Source organism: Triturus cristatus, chromosome 1_2 (genome assembly GCF_964204655.1).
Source record: "Triturus cristatus chromosome 1_2, aTriCri1.1, whole genome shotgun sequence".
Taxonomy (NCBI): Eukaryota; Metazoa; Chordata; class Amphibia; order Caudata; family Salamandridae; genus Triturus; species Triturus cristatus.
In genome coordinates this window covers 917,533,568-917,540,102 of record NC_140580.1, presented here as the reverse complement: position 1 = coordinate 917,540,102, position 6,535 = coordinate 917,533,568, and positions in this window count along the sequence as shown.

The window sequence follows — 6,535 nt, the reverse complement described above, 5'->3', positions numbered from 1 at the left end:
CCCACGTTATTTTGGTGAGGAACGCCCACTTTGCATGTCATTAGAGATGCAAAGCTGGGCGTTAGGGAAACGGGCGCAGAGGCATAGAAACACGCGCTAGCGTGTTCTTGCTGATAGTGCGTTAAAATTATCGCCGCTTTTCGCCCGAAAACAGATGCTAAAGCGGCAATAATTTTATCGCTTCCCCTTGATGATATGCCCCCACATTTGGCAATCAAAGTAATCAACTTTAAGTTCCCCCAGGGCCAGCACGTAAAAAAAAACCAGCATGTAATGCTATATTAATAAATGATATTAGGCTAACAATATAGCTACACTCTTCAGCAAACCTGGCGTAATGGTACAAGTGAAGAATTGTTCTGCCCGCAGAAGTCCACCACACGGAAGGGGGGTGGCCCTGCCCTGCCTCTTCCTGCCGATGACGGGCAAGGGCGGGCAGGCCCTTGGCCCGGGCTTCGCCAGGGCGCGGCCCGCGCGCGTCTTACGTCACGGGTGATGTTGCGCGCTTTTGAGCGCGAGGTTGGCTTTTCAGCTCCTCCTCTGGCGAGTGATGGATTATGGGGTTTGATGTCCCTAACAGGTAGCAGCAGTGTCCACGTCCTGCGTTGCGGGTGATGTTGCGCACTTTTGAGCACAAAGCTGACTATTCAGCTCCTCCCCCTGGCGAGGGATGGATTATGGGGTCTGGAGTCCCCAACAGGTAGCAGCAGTGTCCACGTCCTGCGTCGCGGGTGATGTTGCGCACTTTTGAGCACGAAGCTGACTATTCAGCTACTCCCCCTGGCGAGGGATGGATTATGGGGTTTGGAGTCCCCAACAGGTAGCATCAGTGTCCATGTCCTAGGGAGTTGCAGAACCACCACCTGTGTTGCTGGGCCTCAGGAAGTCTGTAGGATGACAGGAGCAGCAGACCGGTCAGCTTTGCTGTGGTGCCTGCAGATGAAGGGGAGTAACTCCTTCTCTCCAAGGGAGATTTCTTCGGGTGTCCTTGATGACCACAGGTCTGTTGAAGAACCTGGATGAAACACAGACACAGACGACAAAGAAGACTTGAAGAACATCGAGACCAGGAGCAGCAGGAGTCTTCCTTGATGCAGGCTCGGTTCCAGTTGAAGTTCAAGTATCCAGATGATTAAAGAGAGACATAGTTTCAGGGTTGAGTCTTGTCCCATGACGAATCTGAGGCCCACCCACAGGAGAACCCTGAAGTACCCTAAGGAAAGGGTTGGAACGACTCGGGGTCCCTCCCAGAGGAGGGGATGGACAGAAGGGAGGATACTCTCATGTCCTTTGTCCAGTTACGCACCAGAGCAGGAACCAAGGATTCCTGAACTGGTTCAAACTGGCTTATGCACGGAGGGCACCAAATGTGGCCTTCAAAGCAGTCTGGGGCGCTGGCAAGCGCCCCCAACCCAGCCCAATACACCAAGTCCTGTCTGGGAGGGTGTTACACCTCCCTGTGACAGGAAACCTATTGTTCTACCTTCCCCTGTTCAAGCTTGGCTCTGCAGCAGGAGGGCAGAATTGTGTCTGTGGTCAGCAGCAGCACTAGCTTGCTTGCAGACTCTGAAAGGTTGCTAAGGGGAGTACAGGGGTGTCCCCAAAGGGGTCCCCAGTACACGGGATCATACTTCCAACACTGGAATCGGTCTTGGGGTATGATGCTAACATGTTTGATACCAAATATGACTGGATTGGTTGCAGCCTCTAAATACTAAGACATCTCGAAATGACTGATGTCCACTATATGCCTAAAATGGCTGACCACACTTATAAAGCCTAGAGAATTGACTCTGGGGTTTGAAGGGGTGTCCTGCTCATGCAGGGGCACCCTCACACTTATAACCTGGCACCATACCTTCAGGACTGAAGAGCCTGCCATAGGGGTGACTTATAGGTTTTAAGTGTAGCAACCTCAGATATAAGGAAACTTTTATATGTCATGAGAATGCAAGCACCAACTCACACAGGTTGCAATGGCAGGCCTGTAGTCACAGTTTAAGTGAATTCCCATGGGTAGCATAATACATGCTGCAGCCCATGGGGCACCCCTGGTGTACCTATGCCCTGGGTACCTTAGTAGCATATGCTAGGGGCTTACAAGGGTACACCAGTAGCCAATTGTGGAGGTACCAAAGTACCTACCATGTCAATTAAGGGAAGAAAGCACAGTTGACTAGGTCCTAATTAGCAGGCTACCAGCAGACTTGGTCAAAAACACACTGACACCAGGCAAAAATTGGGGGTAACCATGCTTGAAATATCCTACTTTCCTACAGTGAGCATAGGAATGATGGGTTGGGATACTACTCCATGCAATTGCCAGTGGTTACACAGATTGCTCACTGCGTCACTGGAACCAAACTGTCCTTGGCTGAGGAGCCAATACCTAGGGTGAAACTGGTCCTGGGATGTTTGTATTCTGGTTCAGGGAGGACCTGGCCTGGCATTTCGGGCTAAACTGTTCCCCTGGGGAACAGGGTCAAGACTGATTTGCATTTGGTTGGGTCCAAATTGAGGTGGCATGGTTAGCAAAGAATGATGGGTTGGGATGCTACCCCTAGCGATTGCCAGTAGTTACACAAATTGAAATCATTCATCCCATCACCTTTCGTGTGTTTCATGTACTGCCTTAAGTGGCATGGGTATGCTCAGAGGGTCCCATGTGTCACTGGAACCAAGCTGTACCTGGCTGATGAGCCCATAAATAGGGAGAAATGGGTCCTGGGTTACTTGTGTTCCGGTTCAGGGAGAACCTGACCTGGCCGTTCGGGCTATACTATTACTATGAGAAGCACGGTCAAGACTGATTTGTATTTGGCTGGTTCCAAACTGAGGTGGCATGGTGACTAAAGAAACAATAGGCTGTGATACTACCCAGAGTGATTGCCATTGGTTAGACGAATTGCAAGCATTCCTCCCATCACCTTTTGTGTGTACATGTACCTTCCTAAGTGGCATGGCTATACCCAGACGTGGGTCCCACGCTCACCTTGTCACAGGAACCAAGCTGTCCTTAGCTGATGAGCAAATAATTAGGGTGAAACCGGTCCTCGGTTGCTTGGATTCTAATTCAGGGAGGACCTGGCCCGACATTTCGGGTTAGACTGTTCCCATGGGGAACAGGATCAAGCCTGATTTGCATTTGGCTGGGTGCAAACGGAGGTGGCATGTTGAGCAAAGGAATGATGGGTTGGGATGCTACCCGAGCGATTACCTGTGTTTAGACAAATTGCACGCAATCCTTCCATTACCGCTTGTGTGTAAACTGTCCAAATACTGGGTATTGCCCGCCCTGACCGCCTTTCTGTCAAAACTGGTTGCTTAGTCAGGGCCGGAGTAGTCAAGCACAACTTTTTAAAACTTTTCAAAAGATTCTAAACTTTATGGTTACCAATGCAAGTTTGTGCTTTTGACTAGAAAGCTTAGATTTACATTTTACAAAAAAATCTATATCCTTGAAACCTTCTGGTGGATTTTGCTCATTTTGGTGTCTAAAAGTTAATTAAAATATAATCTATTATTATAAATTGCTATTAGACTTCTTTCGTGTTGTGTGACTCTCTTATTCTGTTGTTTGGTGCTTCTAAATGTTTTCGGCTAGTTTCTTTGTTTAAGTCTTGCCGCTTAAAGCCATAACCACCCAGGGTTGAGCAAGAGTTTTTACAAACGAGCCTGACTGGACCCAAGACAGTTTTGTGAGTGTATTACACAGGGAGGTCTCACAAATACACCACAATTGTTACGAAGGAGAAAAGAGTTTCATCAAAGAGGAAAAGGCAAGAATTTAAGATGGAGGATGGTAGACACTGTGCTTACAATCAGCTAAACTTAATGGAAGAACCGACCTAAAAGAAGCAGAAAGTGATGCAGACTGTTATAATTGCCAACTAATTACATTAATTGTGGGTTTTAAGAATTATAGAATAATCAGAAGAGGGAAGTTGTTGAGGATTTTTGTGAATTTATAGTTTTGTGCATTATTAACAACATGCAGAATGTGGTTTTACACTCGATTACACATGCACACACTGATATATAAATATTGTCTTGAAAACAAATTTCCTATGATGTGAGGAAATTTGTTTCTGTGACTATTGTTAACTGAGTCGCAATTTGGTCTAGTAGCCAAGTTTTTCAAAATGGATGTTTCCCCCCTGCACATTTCACGGCTTCTTATTTCTGCAGCATGTAGTCAAGCAGTCATGTTTGTTTATATCCATTGTCATTGTTCATACAGTTCTCGATTAATCTCCCTGGCTTGGTAAACAAATTGTTCCTTACTTCAAGGTCCTTCCACTAGCTGACTGTACCTTATTCATTCACAACAGCAAACTGTTGTTCATGTACCCACTTTGATCTGCCACCTCCGATTGGCATTAGAATAGAGTGGGCAGACTCAATACTCATGGAGTAGGATAGTTCTCATGTGCCATGGCAATATGGCACTTAATAAAACTGTGCTGTGATTTGCTGAGAATGTAACAAGTCTGATCATACCAGAATGATTTACCAGCTTTAGTAATTTCATAAGCGAAAATAGTGTGTATAAACCCTTGATTTTGAGGGTGAATCAGCAAACGTTCCTGTGCTGCTAGGGATGCCGTTCATTCCTCTCTTGATTTTGCTGCACATTTGGTACTTTAAATATTTTTGCTTTTGCACTCCTCTGTAATGCTCCATTTTGCTGAGAGCCTTCATGGTCATGGCAAATATTCTGTGCTGCATCTTTTGAAAAATACCCTTACATTTATTCAGCTGATTCAGAGCTCAGTTCCTGAGTGGGCCCTTTTAATTACTTGACTGTATTTCTAATATTTTGATGTGTGGGAGGTGCCTTGCCCCGAGGGACACATTTCCTCATTAAATTGAATTTTAACACTGTCTACAATTCATCAACTTTGGTTCTTCTGTTGAGGTAACGTTTTTGGGGTGTCTAACTTGTGAGGTACCCACACCTCCAAGACCCAAGTTCTGCGAAAATAACAAGAAACTGATCTTGATCTGTGAATAAATGAAGAACCAACAGAAAGGTGAAAAAAAAAAGAGAGCGGCTACATAGAAAATAAGGACTATGGGCCTCATGTAGGTAGCGAAATACCGGTCGGTAACGGCCGATTTTCGGTAAATATGCCGTTACCGACCGGTATTCAGACAAGTGAGATGTAGGAGTCCAAAAACCACTTTTCGGTAAATATGAGGCGGTAAATACCGATTCATAGTTACCGAATTCCAAAATACCGATTCATGTTTACCGAATACATAATTAACGAATCGGTAAATATGAAGTGGTAAATATGAAGTGGTAAAAATTTAAAATGACATGTAGGAGCAGGCGGTAATTAAGAAATCCAGGAAAATCGGTAAATAAGAGTCGGTAATTAACACGGATTGAAAGCAGGTGGTAACCATCAACAATGCACATAAGCAATCCCAAAATGCAACAGCGTGGACAACATGGCCGCCATGTACGTCATTGCAAGGCGCCTACGTCTACAGGCAGCAGGACTGAGGGTGTGGCGACGGGAGGAACAAATCTACAGACAGCGCATCACACTATTACAGCTGACTGATGCAGAGATACATGAGAGGTACAGGCTACACCCCGAAACCATCATGGACCTGATAAGGGACCTGCACCCACTCCTGGACCAGCCAACAAGAAGGGCGCACGCCATACCACCACATGTGCAGGTGCTCTGCAGCCTACATCTACTGGCATCCGGCAGTTATCAGGTGGTGATAGCTGCGGTGGGTGGTGTATCCCAGAGTTGCCTGTCCCGTTTCTTCAGGAAGTTCCTGGATGCCATGATGCAGAGAATGCACCACTACATAAGCTTCCCAAACACACAGGCTGCACTGCAGAAAACAAAAACAGACTTTTATCACATGGCACAGTTCCCCCATGTCATCGGCTGTATTGATGGTACACACATCCCAATCTGTCCACCAGCTGATACAGAGCACATCTACAGGAACAGGAAGTCCACCCACTCCATCAATGTGCAGGTGATCTGTGATGCAGGGAACATCATCACAGATATTGTTGCAAAGTTTCCTGGGAGCACCCACGACTCTTACATCTTCCAGAATAGTGGGATCTACACACGACTGAGTGCCGGCGAATTCGGAGAGGGATACCTGCTGGGTAAGTAACAGTGACGCCCCTTGAAACCTGCAAATCAGAGTGTATAGAGGCATGTAACTGATGGTTCCCTCTTACTCATCCAGGCGACAGTGCATATGCATGCCGTTCATTCATCCTCACTCCCTACCTACACCCAGCAACCCAGAGTGAGAGACGATACAACGTGGCCCACAAAACAACACGCAATGTGGTGGAGCGCACGTTTGGACTACTGAAGAGCAGGTTCCGCTGCCTCCACAAGAGCGGAGGCGCACGCCAGTACAAACCCATCACCTGCTGCAAGATCATTGCCACTTGTGCAATGCTGCACAACCTTGCCACGAAAAAAGGTACAGATGTGGAACTAACATATTTTGAGGACAACGAGGATGAGTCAGGCCAGCCAGA